Below are 18,889 nucleotides of genomic sequence, written 5' to 3' on the forward strand. Positions count from 1 at the left end.
TTACACTCGGTAATAGTCATACCTGTAAAAAAATATACAGGCTCATTAACACATAGGAATTCTTCATTTTTCTGGCAGTATTAGGCAATGAGGTATGCATATGAGAATTTTTTAAATGACAAATTTAAGAAGAGTATTTTAACCTTCACTCATTAATTTTTTCTAAAATTAAGAAATGTATTCATCAGTGTATTTAATGTTTCCTTGATGACTTGGGGTCATCAGTTCAATCAACGTTTGCATGAATAATACAAATGGAAGCAAGACAAGCACTCACACTGAAACTGAAGATGACATAATGTTCTATCAACTGGAATAACTGATGAAGGAGTAAGAAAAAAAAGACAAAAATGAAAACAAACCATGATCAAGAAACAGTCACGTTCTGACTTCTTCTATTTAGTTTCAAAAAGTGAATTGAAAGTGCTCCGTTGTGTCCGACTCTTTGTGACCCCATGGACTGTAGCCCACCAGGCTCCTCTGTCCATGGAATTCTCCAGGCCAGAATATTGGAGTGGGTAGTCGTTCCCTTCTCCAGGGGATCTTTCCAACCCAGGGATCGAACCCAGGACTTCTGCATTGCAGGTGGATTCTTTCCTGTCTCAACCACCAGGGAAGCCATTTCAAAAAGAGACCACAAATCCCAGTGGTATCTCCAACATTATTAGCTGTCTTTATCCCTTGTTTCCATTTTCCTTTCCTTTTTCTTCTACCCTAGAGGGGTTCCAGGAAATGTTTATAGCTGCTCTCAAGACAAATTCTAATACCTGCTTCTTCTCAAAATTTCACAATGTGTCCAGGAGATAAACAGTGTGGAGGTCAAATACAATTCACCACAGGGAGATCTGTGGTGAAAATAACATCAGAAACTAGCTCCTAAACATGCAAAGAGCAGAGTATGGTGTCAGGCACTAATTTCCTTCCAAATACCTCTCCATTTCTAAACGATGTCTTTATTTATTTACCAAGATCCCTTTTTATTGGTTCCCTCTTCCAGACTGCTTCACTTCACCTGTCCTCACATTAAATACATTCACACTCTTTTTGATTCCAGTTATTTGCTCATTAAGTAATCATAGAACACACACATGCTAAAATTATTTTAAAATATCTTATCAAAGACTTTAAGGCTGTACCTAAAAAGATTATATCAGAAGTGAACATAATCATGTAGTCTGACCAGCGTGAATCACGCAAGGCATATTATATATAAAATAAACAATAAGAACCCACTGTATCGCACAGAGAACTTTGGAATTAAATACTGAGTAAAATTAAAATACTGGAATCACTTGGAGGGTTTAAGCACTTCCACCAATGAATACTGGGTGTGGAATTCAAGAGGCTGCACTTGACTTGGCCTTGTCCAAGTTCTTTCTTAAGAAGTATGTAAGATAAACCTAAACTCAGAGTTATTCAGATTGGACTGCTTTCTCAGGTGGACTAGAATTCACTGCTCATTCCACCCACTCTGAGGTCAGTGGCACTTTTCGGAGATGGGGTGGCCTCCTCTGCCCACTGCGGAGGCTCAGTTCCCCCTGGGCCCACTCTCTGTCTCAAATCCCACACTGAGGCCAGATGCCAGCCTTCCCAGAACATTAGTGGTCTCCTTTCAGTGTTGGAACTGCTCAGACTGAGTCCCCGTGGACTCTTTCTCAGCTTGAAACCTGATCTTCAACCCCTTTACCTGACCTGGATGGTCACCTTCCTACTCTAGGCTTCAGCTGCTTTAGCTGTAAAATGATATATCTCTTCTTAGTTCCATGGAGTCGCAAAGAGACCGACACAACTTAGCAACTGAACAATGACGACATGATATTCTTTATGATACCCTGTATCGCAGGACCTGTTTCTACGGCTCCTGATGCCAGCTTCTTTCACAATCATATCTTGTTCATCTCTGAAAGTGGAATCCAAATCAATCATTTCCAGGCAGCTTTCAAATCTAGAATCATTCCCTGAACTTTCAAAGCAGGTTCTCTTAATCCCTTTCTCCTAGGATGGCAGGCACTTCATACTCTGTCTTCTCTCCTGAGGATTCACAACTCCTCCAAGATCAAGATGCTGCTCAACCAATTCTCAGGTCACACTCTGCACAGCGCTTGGTGTATGGCAAACAGCCAATAAAGATTTGAAAACGAATTAAATCGAAATGAATGACTGACATTCATAAAGTTGCTGACAACTTTAATTGTTCTCCCTTCCTGGGGAGAACAGTTGGAAGAATCCCCAGTCTCTCTTGTGGCCACAGAAATGGACTGTGGCCAAAACAGCAGCAGAGAAACTGACCTGGATCCTTCCAGAGCTGGCTCATCAGAAACTTCCATATGCATTTCTCCATATTCTTGACCCCTTCTGCTGATGGATGCAGATGGGGATGAGGTCTAAGGGAAGGGAGACGGTATAGGATGGGAGGAGTCTGGGTTCCTGAATGACCATCTGAAGGAGTGCAGTCTCCCCAAAGTGAATACCCACCCAGGGCTGTGATGTGGGAACCATAGTGCTGTGCTGCTGAAATTTGGGGAGTTGTGTGGTAATTTAGCATAAACCATTATACGCACAATTATGCTAATTATACGATCCACTTAAATGGCCCTCAATCTAGTACATTTAAAATGACAGACATCAATTTGTGTTATTGACACTTTTACCCTCCAATTTAACCCTGCTCTTCTGAATCAGTCATTTGACCTCAGAGAATATCAATTCCTCAACAGATTTTACTCTGAGATTCATACACACTGCAATCAGAATTACAATATTTGAAAAATAATGTTGAGAAAGTACTTTCCAGAGAAAACTTCAGTAACTTTTAATTCCTTGATCCTGCTTTGAAAACACAGCATAGTAAACTACTTGCAGTTTATCCATATTTATTGCTAATTAACAAAGTATTTTAGTTGGGATTAATTTTTAACAAATAAATAGCAGGTTTCTTGTCCACATCACAGCTGAATGACTAAATTCTCTCTCTGGAAGATTTCTTGACTGACCTTTATTTGTACTCAGTCAACTGATCTGGGTCAAATACCAGATATTAAAAATCTTCAGCATGTTCTTTTTCTTTCATTACTTTTCATCCAATAAGCATTTGACCACGTGGATTTTTCTCTGGTCTGGAGTATTTTTACTAACAAGCTACATGATGTTGCAAAAGACCTTAAGGCCCAAATGCTGGTATCTAATGAGTCTGTTCCTTTGAAGAGACTGATTTACTTTTGCTCCAACTTTTGGAAAACTTGCCCCAAAAAGCTCCACCACCCTCCTATTCTGCCCACTTCATCCATTAGAGAAGACGATTTTCTCAGTGTTACTTCCAAGGTACAGGCAGATGAACGCTTATACAACGGATTCAGTTACCTGCCTGGGAACTGAAAGGACCTTTCCCATTCAAATATCCTGGTTAGGAACCACGTTTTTTAATTTCTCTGGGAATTAAGAAACAGCAAGGAACGAGGGTACGTGGTTGATAAATGAACGTCAGTTCTTCTGAAAATCACTCTGTCTCCTCCCGTTCCTCTTGGTGTTCAAGGTAGGGAAAGAACCCTGGTCATCACCATGTGGTTATCGCGCTCCTTCTCTTCGAAGAGACAAGCCGTTTCATTGAGGACACTAATTCACCAAACTCAAGGCTCGAATTCCTTTTATGTACCCGATGCCTATCTTTATAGTATATGCCATTATCTTCAACAGTGAAATGATATGCTTTATTCCTCATTACAGAGACCAAAGTGCTATAGCAAAAGTCACTCCTGAGAGTTTTACGTGGAAATTTACTGACTCAAGAACAAATTTCTGTAGAAAAAGACAACCCATCTCTGTGTTACAAAGCATTGTTCCTTGCATCAACCACCAGTGTTAACTACAATCTATTATGATTTGAAGCATGCTAAATAAGCAGATTTTACTAAAAAAGAAAAGCACATAAAAAACCCACAGAACAAAACCCAAACTATTCTCAATAAAAATATCCATTTGCTGGAGCCAATCTGAGATTTAACCAGGATTAGATACTTTAAACTGCAACACTGCATACCAGAACACCATGAAATAAACATTTCTCCTGATTTGGATACCATCTCCTCCTGATGCAAACTCTACCCCGACCCAAAGAAATCCAAAAATCCCAAAACCAGCCAACCAACAACAAAAAATAACCAAAGACCCAAAACCAAACAAAAAACCAAAGAAACCACGCCCATTACTATAACTAAAATTCTCAAATATTTGAGCGTCTATGGTAACTGCTCAAAGAAGTATTTTTTAAATGCTCATTTAACTTAGGAGCTTCCCTAGTAGCTCAGTTGCTAAAGAATCTGCCTACAATGCCAGAGACTCGGCTTCGATTCCTGGGTTGGGAAGATCTCCTGGAGAAGCAAATGGCAACGCACTCAAGTATTCCTGCCTGGAGAATTCCACGGACAGAGGAGCCTGAAGGGCTACAGTCAGTCCACGGTGTCCCAAGAGTTGGGACATGACTTAGCGACAATACTGTCACCATTTAAGAGCAGTGCAGCTCCGCCAAAAGTCGCCAAAAGTCGTTAGGCTTGAAAAGCCTAACGGAATCAAGAAAAACTCTTCACCATACCCCAAAACATACAAAGGCGGGAATAGTTTTATTTCAAACTTTGCTTAGATGTTAGTATGTCACAAACTGCCCTCCAAGACGCGCTCTTAGAGTCAGTGACCGTCAATAAAGCCTGAAAACGCTGAAAGTGAACGTTAATAACCTTTTGTAGCCTATCCTCCAGAAGGCTTTAGCAAAGAGCACGGAGTCCCACCTGAACACCCGCTGTTGGCGGCCAGCGAACAGGATCCCGAGCTGGGCGCCCCCATCACCGGCGCGCATCCGGGAGCAGAGACCTCTTCACACCCGCGGACCCAACGCGCCCGACGCGCACCCCGCGGCCCCGACTTCGGGCTCCTCGGAGGCACCTCCCCTTCCCGAACCCGCGAGCCCGCGGCGACCGGGTCCAGGCGGCGCCCACAGACCCAGAGGCCGCCCCCCGCGGTCGAGGGGCGCCGAGTTAGGGAGGGCTGCGACCGCGCGGGGCGCCCACAGTTCCACGACCGTCTTGGGCCCCGGCCCGGGGTCCTCACCCTGCGGCCGGTGGCGGCGACCCCGGACCCGAGGACCCAGCGAGGCTCGCGCTCCCCGAGGCTGGAGGAGTCGGGGGCCGCTGGCCGTTGGGCAGGCGGGGGCGCGCGGTGAGGGGCTGCGGATAGAGCTGCACTTACTCGTGTCTGCGCTGCTCCCCGGTCCGGGGCCTTTCGCAATGGGGACCGACCCAGTCTCCACCTTCCCTCCCCTCAGGAGCGGTCCGGGAGCTCTGGCGTCCCTGTGCCTCCGCCCACTCGCCTGTGGCCGCTCGCGCCTGCGCACTCGCACCTGCAGCCTCTCGCGCCTGCGCACTCGCTCCAGGCCCAGTGGGGGCGGGGAGGGGCGTTTGTCAGCCCCAGGACTCCTGGCTGGAAAATCCTGACTTTACATTTCCTTAGAGTGTTGGACTTGATATCAGTTGTTTAAAAAAATAAATGTCAAGTTTTCTTATCCTAATCATCATTTCATGACTATAGATTCTGTCTTTGTAAGATTTAAGAATAATAATTTCTACTTGGTCAACTGAGTCAGATAATAGGTACCAAACTTATCTATTGCTTCTATAAATTTTCAGTCAATACGTTTTAGCCTGTGAAGTTTTATTTAGTGTGTGTGTGTGTGTGTGTGTGTGTGTGTGTGTGTGTGTGTGTTACTACTAATCAGCCTCGGCAGGGGCAGAGTCTTGAGATGAAGGGAGAGTTAGGATCTCCTAGGCTAGCGCTGTCTCCCTGCCACGTAGTTTGCCGTGGGAACTAGAGGTCCTGAGACCCCAGGATATTTTGGCAATGTGGAGCAGATTCTCTGCGTGTGCACACAAGTACACACTGACATACGTCAGAGGAAGGGAGCATAGGCAGTGGGGTCAGGGGAGGGGTGGACCTTGGGGTGGCAACGGTGACAGAAACATGCGTCATTTCTCCTGGACTGAGGCAAAGACCACCTTGTTGGACCTCGTATGGAATCAAGGTCAGAACATCTGCACTGGCTGTGGTGAGGAGTCCTGAGAAGCGAATGAGACACCCCCCGGCTGAAGTGGACAAGAGGAGGCTGAGGGTCCTCTTCAAGGTCCCTCTCAAAGCCCCTGCTTCCTGTGGATCCTCTCACATTCCCTCCTGGGGCCCACGGAATGCTGGTGTCCTGAAGTCTCTCAGAGGTAGGGTCTGTGCTGTGCTTTCCCTGCTGGGTGTGCAGTATGAGAGGTTCCCATCAAAGGGGTCATGTGTCCAGTGCGGGGGCGAGGAGAGTGGCCCTTGCACTCCTACACATTCCCCTGCCCCTGACCTGGCCTATACCTCCTCCTACTAGCATCCGAGCTTCTCAGTGGAGGAATGGAGCCTCTGATCTATTCACTTACCAGCTGTGCCCTGAGCATTCAGTGGGGGCTGTGATGAAAAGAAGCACCAGGGTCACAGGCTGGAGGGGGAAGTGGAGAAACACAGGCCCTCGTCTATCAGATCTAGTCCGTTAAATCTATTTCTCACTTCCACTGTATAATCATTAGGGATTTGATTTAGGTCATACTTGAATGGTCTAGTCGTTTTCTGTACTTTATTCAATTTCAGCCTGAATTTGGCAATAAGGAGTTCATCATCTGAGCCACAGTCAGCTCCCGGTCTTGTTCTTGCTGACTGTATAGAGCTTCTCTATCTTTGGCTGCAAAGAATATAATCAGTCTGATTTCAATGTTGACCACCTGGTGATGTCCATTTGTAAAGTCTTCTCTTATGTTTTTGGAAGAGGGTGTTTTCTATGACCAGTGCATTCTCTTGGCAGAACTCTATTAGCCTTTGCCCTGCTTCATTCTGTACTCCAAGGCCAAGTTTGTCTGTTATTCCAGGTGTTTCTTGACTTGCTGCTTTTGCATTCCAGTCCCCTATAATGAAAAGGACATCCTTCTGGGTGTTAGTCCTGGAAGGTCTTGTAGGTCTTCATAGAAGCGTTCAAGTTTCTTCTGTTCTTCTGCTGAAGAAACTCTTCAAGTTCAGTTTCTTCAGCATTACGGTTTGGGGCATAGACTTGGATTACCGTGATATTGAATGGTTTGCCTTGGAAACCAACAGAGGTCATTCTGTTGTTTTTGAGATTGCATCCAAGTACTGCATTTCAGACTCTTTTGTTGACTATGATGGCTACTACATTTCTTCTAAGGGATCCTTGCTCACAGTAGCAGTTATAATGATCATCTGAGTGACATTCACCCATTCCAGTCCATTTTAATTTGCTGATTCCTAAAATGTCGACGTTCACTCTTGCCATCTCCTGCTTGGCCACTTCCAATTTTTCTTGATTCATGGACCTAACATTCCAGGTTCCTATGCAATATTGCTCTTACAGCACCAGACCTTTCTTTCATCACCAGTCACATCCACAACTGGCTATTGTTTTTGCTTTGGCTCTGTCTCTTCATTCTTTCTGGAGTTATTTCTCCACTGATCTCCAGTAGCATATCGGACACCTACCGAATGGGGAGTTCGTCTTTCAGCGCCCTATTTTTTGCCTTTTCATTCTGTTCATGGGGTTCTCAAGACAAGAATACTGAAGTGGTTTGCCATTCTCTTCTCCAGTGGACCACATTCTGCCAGACCTCTTCACCATGACTCGTCCATCTTGGGTGATCCTACTTGGCACGGTCTATAGTTTCATTAAGTTAGACAAGGGTGTGGTCCACGTGGTTAGAGGAACCATGTGATTAGACCTGGTTCATGTGGTTAGATGCACCAGTCTTACTGGGGTAGGCTTATAATCCATGTTTATAATTCTAAATTAGGTGAAGGATACTGGTTGTTTTTTTTTCCTCACAACTTTGGTTATACCTATCATATAATTGTTACTATTCCTAGGTGAAGGAGGCCATAATTTTTCCTCATGATGTTGATCATACCTATCATTTTTCCTCATGACATTGATTATACCTATCATTCCTCATGACATTGATTATACCTGTTATAGACTTCTTATATCTATGCCTACCTAAATTAATTGTTACCATTTGTTTAATACCTGTTTCTCTTACTTGTTAAAGATATGGTCATGTCCATTTCATCTTTACATTTTCTAAAACATTTCCAGACATTATATTAATGTCTATCAATGGGGAAATCAATACATATTTTTGACTATTACATTGATATATCTTGTTTGTCAAACATTTTAGGCAAAATTCATAGTACCAAGAGTAAATTTTTCTTCCTTAAAATTATTTTACAAAGATCATTTACTTATGTAGATCAAATTCACATTTCTCAACCGTGTACCCTGCCTACATAATCTTAACATGCTATTAAAATGTGTACTATCCACGAGATTTCTCTAGTGTTCCTTGGTCCTTTTAAGATGGTGCTCTTGATGTGCAGGGGAAAGTATGTAAGTGACTCATTTGAAATGGAGCCCTTTTCAAAGAGCCAGGATTCATTGGATATATCTTATAAAAGCTCCACCCTTACCGGGGTCTAACAGCTTTTGTAAGCCTGTTTCTGATGCTCCTGCTTAAACATTTTCAGCATTCAAAATGCTTTAAACTGTCATCATTTTTTTTACACATTGACACTTATTTTACTGTGCGACTTTTAACTTCTTGGCTTTTACCTCCCTTCTATCAACTTTGTTTGAACTGTCCACTGACATGGCATAGAGGGACTCCTCATAGAATTTAACTTAACCCTGACCTAACCTCAGTCCAAAAGTTGTTTCAAGTGACATCATCCACCTTTAATTAAGTCCCATCATTCTTCTCCCATGAATTGGCTCCTGTGACACTGCAGGCAGGCATAGTTAGCATCCCTCCATTCTGCCAGGGCATTGGCCGCATGCGATGTTAGCTTTAGTTCAGACGCCTTTTAAACTTCATTTTGCAACATGGGGAGTCGCTTTAATTTTTTTACACCCCTTAGTGTATGTTCCCAGTGTAGTTCAGTGAGAATGATTTCTTGATTTCTCCCCCTTTTTCAAAAAGAGAGTGCAATTCCACCTTAAATGTAAAACATGTTAAAGAATAATAAGTATAATAAATATAGAAATGTTCACAAGTGGGGCTTGATCAAGACAGGGAATTTTTCTTTTCCTGTGGTTTTTCCACAATTATAAGAACAATGTTGTTTTATGAGCTCAAATTCTTAAGAGCATAAAGACCGAAGATGAAGTAGTAATTGCCAACTAGGAAGTGCCAGATTAAAAGCATCTGAGAGGTTCCAAAGTGCCTCAGTGTATAAAATAACAATGAACTCTGGGATTAGAGGAAAAGAGGAAGCTGCTGAAATTATGTTCCTTTAATTCTGCCTTCGAAACAGCTATCATGTTGAATCAGTAATATCATGTTTCTTTTTCAGTCTTTAGAGGAATATGACATTTTTTTCCCTAATACCCTTCAGATGGTATACCAGAGAGGTTCATCCAACAGAAATGATCGATGAGCTTTTAATCTGAAAAAAAAAAAAAAAAAAACCAAAAAAAAAAGTCATGATCCTTGGTGGTGAAGAAATTCATCAAAAGCTCCACAGTTCTGTAAAAGTACAAGTCTTTCTACAAAGAGTGAAGCCAGAAGGGAGCCCCGCAGAGGGTGGGAAAATCATATTGATAAGTGTGTTCATGTTTATTTCTTCCTTACTGAACTTCTAGACCAATTTTGGAAGGTCCTAGATCTATTTTAGCTAAGGAATTCCTTTTGAATGTCAGGGCAAGCCTAAAGTTGGGCTTCTGGCAATTCTGCCAACAGTGACCACTAGTTCTTTGTACTAAAGTTTATATCAGAGCTATAATTTAAAATAACTGCTATTTCACCCATAGCCTATTCTTATGACAATCAATAATATCTCCAAGATTATCAGATGTCCTTTGGGGAACAAAATTGACTCATGAAAATGTGTAATGTCAACCTTTTTTCTTGTCGATATCCTTATGTCTGTTTACCCATTGTCCATCTGTCACAGACACCCTGAGACACACCAATCCTGAACACTCAACATTTTATCTTCTTTATTCCCATTGCTGGGTTTCTGAGTGATGCTTAAAAAAACAATCACACAATGGTTTCAACATTTATCGCTGCCTAGCCAAGTGTCCTTGTTTCTTTACTCTTCACTCTTCAATTCTCTATAGCATCTGTTGAAATAGTTACCCACTCTTATTATGATTCCATTTCGTCCCTCATCACCCACCTTCTAATTCATGGAGAAAATCAAGGCATCAGAAGATAAGTCTCTCAAATTTCTGTCCTGGAACCTAAGAACATATCTGCCTGACATTTCCTCTTTTTATATTATTAAAGAAGGACTCTTCTGCCTGTCCATTGATAGCTTCTGCCTATGCCATCTCCAGCCCTTCTCAGGACCCTTACTCTATGAATTATATAGTTAACAACATTTATGAAGTTTCAAACATGTCAGCATAACACAGTTTCTTTTTCCAGTTATTTATTTACTCTTTCCTGTCTCTTAATAAGCTTATATACTTTCAAAAATTAAATTTGTATCACCCCTTCAGTGCCATCCAATCATTCCTCACAGAGTCTGAACACATTTTGTGTTCCTACGAACATCTTTAGCCAATATCTTCTTATTTATTATACTTCGTAACAATATTTTTCCTCTGTTAAATTGCTTAAAATAATATTTGACATTCCTGCTCATCTTAAAGTTTTCTCCTTTTTGTAACACTACAGATTCCTTTGATTAGATTCTAGTCCTATGGATATTCTCTCTTGGGATCCTTGCAATGGTCTTCGTCTCGTACAAGTTCATGTTCCTCAGGACTGTCTTCACAGTGCCTCAGCTCATTACTTTCATCTTTTGTATTATTTTAGCTGCCTTCTCATTTTTAATCCCACAGGTCTACCTTGATTCACGCAGTTTTGAATGAGTTCTGTAGGTTGTCTAGCTCAGACTAACATTTTTGTTAGTTCCTAGAATTTGATTACTTGTTGTAACCCTCCCCCACCCTTTTTATTGTATTCTGCCATCTTTTTACCTCAGCTTTTTCTTTCTCTTTCTTTGCCAACAAGTAAATATTTTCATCTTTCTGCAAGGTTAGGGCCCTCTACGCAAGGAATAAATGGAACAAAAGTTAATAAACAAGCCATGGAAGTTAAAGATGTGTGAAAATACATAGTTTTGATTACCACCTCCTATATAGTCTTATAAACCTGTCCATAGTTCTTTCAGGCATTCTAGTGAGAAATCTAGAAAGCTTTTGTTGTTCATCAATGAGTTGTGTCCGATGCTTTGTGACCTCTCAGACAGTAACAAGCCAGCCTTCCCTGTCCTTCACCATCTCCCAGAACTTGCTCAAACTCATGTCCATTGAGTCAGTGATGTCATCCAACCGTCTCATCCTCTGTTGTCACCTGCTCCTCCTGCCTTCAGCTTTCCCAGCATCAGGGTCTTTTCCAGTGAGTCAGCTCTTCACATCAGGTGGCCAAAGTACTGTAGCTTCAGCTTCAGTATCAGATCTTCCAATGAATATTCAGGACTGATTTCCTTTAGGACTGATTGGTTGGATATCCTTGCTGTCCAAATGACTCTCAAGAGTCTTCTCGAACACCAAAGTTCAAAAGCATCACATCTTTGACACTCAGCCTTCTTTATTGTCCAACTCTCACATCCAAACATGACTACTGGAAAAATCACAGCTTTGACGAGACAGACTTTCGTTGGCAAAGTAATGTTTCTGCATTTTAATAGACCATCTAGGTTGGTCATGGCTTTTCTTCCAAGGAGCAAGCGTCTTTTAATTTCATGGCTGCAGTACCATCCGCAGTGATTTGGGGGCCCAAGAAAAGAAAGTCTGTCACTGTTTCCATTGTTTCCCCATCTACTTGCCATGAAGTGATAGGACTGGATGCTATGATCTTCATTTTTTTGAATGTTGAGGTTTTTTTTTTTTTTAATCCATTTATTTTAAATGTTGAGTTTTAAGCCACTTTTTTCACTTTCCTCTTTCACCTTCGTCAAGAGGCTCTTTAGCTCCTCTTTGCTTTCTGCCATAATGGTAGTGTCATCAGCATATCTGAGGTTATTGATATTTCTCCTGGCAATCTTGATTCCAGCTTGTACTTCATCCAGCCGCCTGACATTTCACATGATGTACTGTGCATATAAGTTAAATAAGCAGGGTGACATTATACAGTCTTGATGTACTCCTTTCTAAATTTGGAACCAGTCCATTGTTCCATGTCTGGTTGTATCTTGCTTCTTGACCTGCATACAGATTTCTCAGGAGGCAGGTAAGGTGGTTTGGTATTCCTATCTCTTAAAACATTTTCCAGTTTGTTGTGATCCACAACTGAAAGGATTTGCATAGTCACTGAAGCAGAAGTAGATGGTTATCTGGAATTCTCTTGCTTTGTCTAAGATTAAGTGGATGTTGGCATTTTGATGTCTGTTTCCTCTGCCTTTTCTAAATACAGCTAAAATATCTGGAAGTTTTGGATTCATGTATTGTTGAAGCCTAGCTTGGAGAATTTTGAACATTATCTTGCTGGCATGTGAAATAAGTGCAATTGTGTGGTAGTTTGAACACCTTGGGGATTGCTTTTCTTTGGGATGGAATGAAAATTGACATTTTCCAGTCCTGTGGCCACTGCTGAGTTTTCCAAATTTGCTGGCATATTGAGTTGAGCACTTGAACAGCCTCATCTTTTAGGATTTGAAATAGATCAGCTGGAATTCAATCACCTCCAGTAGCCTGGTTTGTAGTGATTCTTCCTCAGGCCCACTTGACTTCACACTCCAGGATGTCTGGCTCTAGGTGAGTGATCACACCATTGTGATTATCTGGGTCATTAAGATCTCTTTTGTGTAGTTCTTCTGTATATTCTTGCCATCTACTCTTAATATCTTCTGCTTCTGTTAGATCCATACCATTTCTATCCTTTTTTGTTCTCCTCTTTGCATGAAATATTCCCTTGGTATCTCTAATTTTCATGAAGAGATCCATAGTCTTTCCCATTCAATTGTTTTCCTCTATTTCTTTGCACTGAACACTGAGGAAGGCTTTCTTATTTCTCCTTGCTACTCTGTGGAAATCTGCATTCACCTGGGGATATCTTTCCTTTTCTCCTTTGCCTTTCACTTCTCTTCTTTTCTCAGCTATTTGTAAGGCCACCCCAGACAACCATTTTGTCTTTTTGCATTTCTTTTCTTGGGTATGGTTCCATCTCCTATATAGTCTTACAAACTTCTGTTCATAGTTCTTCAGGCACTCTCTCTCTCTCAGATCTAATCCCTTAAATTTATTTGTCGCTTCTACTGTATAATCGTAAGGGATTTGACTTAGGTCATACCTGAATGCTCTAGTGGTTTTCCTACTTTCTTCAATTTCAGTCTGAATTTGGCAATAAGGAGTTCATGGTCTGAGCCACAGTCAGCTCCTGGTCTTATTTTTGCTGACTGTATAGAGCTTCTCCATCTTTGGATGGAAAGAATATAATCAATTGGATTTCGGTATTGACCATCTGGTGACCTCCACATATAGATTCATCTCTTGTGTGGTTGGAAGAGGGTGTTTGTTATGACCAGTACATTCTCTTGACAAAACTTTGTTAGCCTGGTTCATTTTGTACTCTAAGCCAAACTTGCCTGTTACTCCAGGTATCTCTTGACTTCCTACTTTTGTATTTCAGTTCCCTGTGATGAAAAGGATATGTTTTTTTTTTTTTTTTTTTTTTTGGTGTTAGTTCTAGAAAGTCTTGTAGGTCTTCATAGAACTGTTCAACTTCAGCTTCTTTGGCATTAGTGGTTGGGGCACAGACTTGGATTACTGTGATATTGAATGGTTTGCATTGGAAACAAAGAGGGGTCATTCTGTCATTTTTTAGATCACCTCCAAGACCTGCATTTTGGACTCTTTTGTTGACTGTGAGGGCTACTCCGTTTCTACTAAGGGAGTCTTGCCCACAGTACTAGATACAATGGTCATCTGAGTTAATTTCACCCATTCCAGGCCATTTTCGTTTACTGAATCCTAAAATTTCACTGTTCTCTCTTGCCATCTCCTGTTTGACCACTTCCAATTTACCTGGATGTGTGGACCTAACATTCCAGGTTTCTGTTGCAATATTGTTCTTTACAGCATCAGAATTTACTTTCACCACCAGACACATCCACACCTGGCTGTTTCCACTTTGGCTCATCCTCTTTATTCCTTCTGGGGCTATTACTCCGCTCTTCTCCAGTAGCATATTGGGCGCCGAGCAAAATGGGGAGTTCATCTTTCAGTGTCATAGTTTTGGCTTTTCATGTTGTTCATGCGGTTCTCAACGCAACAATCTTCAGTGGCTTTCCGTTCCTTCAGTGGACCACGTTTTGTCAGAACTCTTCACCATGACCCGTCCATCTTGGGTGCCCTACACTGCATGGCTAATAGTTTCATTGATTTAGACAAGGCTGTGATTCATGTAATCAGTTTGGTAAGTTTTCTGTGATTGTGCTTTCCATAAAGAGAACTTTACCTCCCCAAACTATATATTTACATTCCAAAAGGGAAGGAAACCTGGAACCTTGGGTGTATACCAGGATATATAAACCTGGAGACTTACAGTTCATCTAGAGACCACTACTTACTTCCCACAAGGGAACTTCCCTTTCTCTACCCTAGGAGAATTTGTTTGCATAAGGGAAAATCATTTCTCTTCTCAGGAAGGAAGGATGTTAACTGGACAGCATGTGTATTGAATTCCTGATTCTTAATTTCATGACTTTTCTCCTGTTATATGACACCCAAACATGCCAGCTTGTCCATATAGCATCACCCCAGAAGAAGGTAGAAACTGTTGTGTAGTGAACTGATACAAGTATTACTGTCAGTAATAACAATCTGTCTTGATCCAGAAACCTCATGTTTGAATTGATGGTAACATAAACAAATATAGACATTAAAAACTTAATCGTCTTTTCCTTCTTTTTCATGAAAATCATGCCATTTTATTTACTACAGGGATAGTGAATAATTTTATTATCATTTCTTTTGTTTTTTTCTGGTATCGTTCTTCAAACACATAGAAAAGGGACATTTGAATCAGGGCAAAATTGAGTGCTCATGGGTTCCAGCTATATGACAGGTTCCCCCTGGTTACTCTGAGAGCTGAAAAGAATAAATTTCTGCCACTTGTAGTCTGCGTGCCACATCTAGATGAGTGCCAGCACACTGGCTGTAATCTTGGCTATAGACACTCATCTCGAATCGTATTTATTTTCCCTTGTCGTATGGAAATTTCATAGCTCACGTCTTTGTTGTTATTGTCATTTTTCTTTGTGACACCAGATTCTTGAAGCAATCCATCCAGACCAAATGCTTTCCCATGGACAGAGTTATGTGTGTTCTCAGTCTGCTGTCTCCTGCCACAACTACAGTGCAGCCCTTGTTGATACATCCCTCAAAATGTATTGCACCAGTAGTGGCCACCGCTTTCCCCTTGAGTTTCTTCCTTTCTCCCTTCAGTCATTTCTACTTTGTTTCTTGTGTGTGTGTCCATGTCCATCTGTCTCTCTTTCTTGGGCAGAAAGTCAGAGCATCAAAGATCAGAGGAGAAGCATTAAACTTTAAGACAGGCATAGACAGCATTCTTCCCCCCTCAAGAAACTGACCATCACATGAAAGGATGACTTTCCTGTATTTTAGGAGAAATAGACTGAATGGTTCTAAACGAGGAAGAGAAAGTGAAGAGGAACATGGTAATTTTCCTGCTTTGATTAGTTTTTAAGCATTAGTAGACAAAAAACACAGAGAAGGGATGGGGATGTAGCTCTTCAAACATTCTTTTATTCCAGTAAAATTATTCTATGAGTAGTTCCCTTATTTATTCTCTTCAAAACTACTTGACTGGAAGAATTCACATGGACCACCATCCCACCAATGTGGAGCTCCAGGTTCTTAACATCTCAGTGTTTCAAATAATCTAAATGTGGGATATATTTTGGCATGTTGTTTTTCCAACTACTTTGAAGCATAAATATTTCTAGTTGACATTCTACTATGCCTAAAATTAAATGTAAACTGATTTTATGCTCTGTAGGAAGGGTCTTGGAGGGTCTTAAAGAATTTTAATTTGTCACAATTTGTTTTGAAAGAATCCAAAATTGTACTTGAGTTATATCCCAATTTTCCAAGTATTGAATGAAGTATTTTAAAATCAAAATGCAGTCTTATTATTTTAAAATGTGTCCTCATCAAATTAAGAATAGATAATTTAATGATTCTGCTTAGTGTTGGTGGGGAATACGTGTAACTCTATGGCTGATTCATATCAATGTATGACAAAACCCACTGAAATGTTCTGAAGTAATTAGCCTCCAACTAATAAAAAAAAAAAAAACATTTAATTTTTTTGAATTACTTCAATATTAGAATTGGGGAGGACAATCTGTTAACAAAGAAAAAGAAGTTGTAATTATTTTATAGTGAGCATTTTTTCAGGTATATTTATTAAATTACTACTCTGAGAAAGGCAGTATGCTAGCTCTTCTGGTATATCAAAATGAATATATAAGTCAAAAGGGAAATATGGGCTTCTCAGATGACTGAGTGGTAAAAAATCTGCCTGCCAATGCAGGAGATTCAGGAGATGCAGATTCGATGCTTGGGTCAGGAATATTCCCTGGAGAAAGGAATGATTATTCCCCTGAGTATTCTTGTCTGGAAAATCCCGTAGACAGAGGAGACTGGTGAGATACAGTCCACGGGGTCACAAAGAGTCGGACTAGACTGAGCACACATGTATGCAAAAGAGAAATATAATCTCAAATTATTTGTTGAAAAACTACTTTGTGTGTGTTGTTACTTAATCTTAAGTTTATTTGAAGAAACTAAATATACACAAAGAATTCATATCCATTTAAAGTCACATAGGGGATTCCATGGCAGGATTTTGGCTGCTTTAAAATCAGGTCATGGTGGAGAATTCTGACAAAACGTGGCCCACTGGAGAAGAGAATAGCAAACCACTTCAGTATTCTTGCCTTGAGAACCCCATGAACAGTATGAAAAGGCAAAAAGATAGGACACTGAAAGATGAACTCCCCAAGTTGGTAGACGCCCAGTATGCTACTAGAGATCAGTGGAGAAATAACTCCAGAAGAATGAAGAGATGGAGCCACAGCAAAAACAACACCCAGTTGCGAATGTGACTCATGATGGAAGTCAAGTCCGATGCTGTGAAGGGTAATGCTGCATAGGAACCTGGAATGTTAGGTCCACGAATCAAGGCAAATTGGAAGTGGTCAAACAGGAGATGGCAAGAGTGAACACTGACATTTTAGGAATCAGTGAACTAAAACAGACTGGAATGGGGTAATTTAACTCAGATGACAATTATACCTACTACTGTGGGCAAGAATCCCTTGGAAGAAATGGAGTAGCCATCACAGTCAACAAGAAAGTCCAAAATGCAGGACTTGGATGTAATCTCAAAAACAACAAAATGATTTTGTTCCTTTCCAAGGCAAACCATTCAGTATCATGGTAATCCAAGTCTACGCCCCAACCAGTAATGCTGAAGAAGTTGAAGTTAAACAATTCTATGAAAACCTACAAGACTTTCAGGAACTAATACCCAAAAAAGATGTCCTTTTAATTATAGGGGACTGGAGTGCAAAAGTAGGAAGTCAAGAGATATCTAGAGTAACAGACAAGTTCGGCTTGGGTGTACAAAATGAAGCAGGCTAGTGGAGTTTTGTCAAGCGAACACACTGGTCATAACAAACACCCTCTTCCAACAAGACAAGAGGAGAGTCTACACATGGACATCACCAGGTGGTCAAAACTGAAATCAGACTGATTACATTCTTTGCAGCCAGAGATGGAGAAGCTCTCGTTAGCAAAAACAAGACCCGCAGCTTACTGTGGCTCAGATCATGAACTACTTAATTCCAAATTCAGACTTAAATTAAAGAAAGTAGGGAAAACCTCTAGAACATTCAGGTATGACCTAAATCAAATCCCTTAAAATTATACATTGGAAGTGAGAAATAGATGCAAGGAATTAGATCTGATAGACAAGAGTACCTGAAGAACTATGGATGGAGGTTCTTGACATTGTACAGGAGGCAGGGATCAAGTACTTCCCCAAGGAAAAGAAATGCAAAAAGCAAAATGGTTGTCTGAGGAGGCCTTACAAATAGCTGTGAAAAGAAGAGATGCAAAAGGCAAAGGAGAAAAGGAAAGATATCCCCATTTGAATGCAGAGTTCCAAAGAATAGCAAGGAGAGATAAGAAAGCCTTCTTCAGTGATCAGTGCAAAGAAATAGAGGAAAACAATTGAATGGGAAAGACTATAGGTCTCTTCAAGAAAATGAGAGCTACCAAGGGAGTGTTTTGTGCAAAGATGGACAAAATAAAGGACAAAAATTCCATGGACCTGCAGACACAGAAGATATTAATAAGAGGTGTCAACAATAGCCAGAAGGGCTATACAAAAACAGCTCCATGACCCAGATAATCAGAATGGTGTGATCACTCACCTAGGGCCAGACATCCTGGGGTGTGATGTGAAGTGGGCCTTAGGAAGCGTCATTATGAACAAAGCTAGTGGAGGTGATGGAATTCCAGTTGAGCTATTTCAAATCCTAAAAGATGATGCTGTGAAAGTGCTGCACTCAGTATGCCAGCAAATTTGGAAAACTCAGCAGTGGCCACAGGACAGGAAAAGGTTAGTTTTCATTCCAATCCCACAAAATGCTGACAACCACACAACTGCACTCAGCTCCTATGCTAGCAAAGAAATGTTCAAAATTCTCCAAGCCAGGCTTTAACACTACATGAACCTTGAACTTCCAGATGTTCCATCTGGATTTATAAAAG

General features: G+C 41.0%; 1 long non-coding RNA gene across 1 annotated transcript in view; it reads right to left on the reverse strand.

Annotated features, from left to right (window-relative positions):
- Nucleotides 1-9,414: 9,414 nt before the first annotated feature.
- Nucleotides 9,415-18,889, reverse strand: part of LOC136146637 (uncharacterized) — a 36,568-nt gene continuing 27,093 nt past the window's right edge. The window contains exon 3 of the long non-coding RNA XR_010659027.1: nt 9,415-9,519. This is a non-coding gene — a long non-coding RNA (uncharacterized lncRNA). The remainder of the gene's footprint in view (nt 9,520-18,889) is intronic.

Source organism: Muntiacus reevesi, chromosome 14 (assembly GCF_963930625.1).
Source record: "Muntiacus reevesi chromosome 14, mMunRee1.1, whole genome shotgun sequence".
In the NCBI taxonomy this organism is placed as follows: domain Eukaryota; kingdom Metazoa; phylum Chordata; class Mammalia; order Artiodactyla; family Cervidae; genus Muntiacus; species Muntiacus reevesi.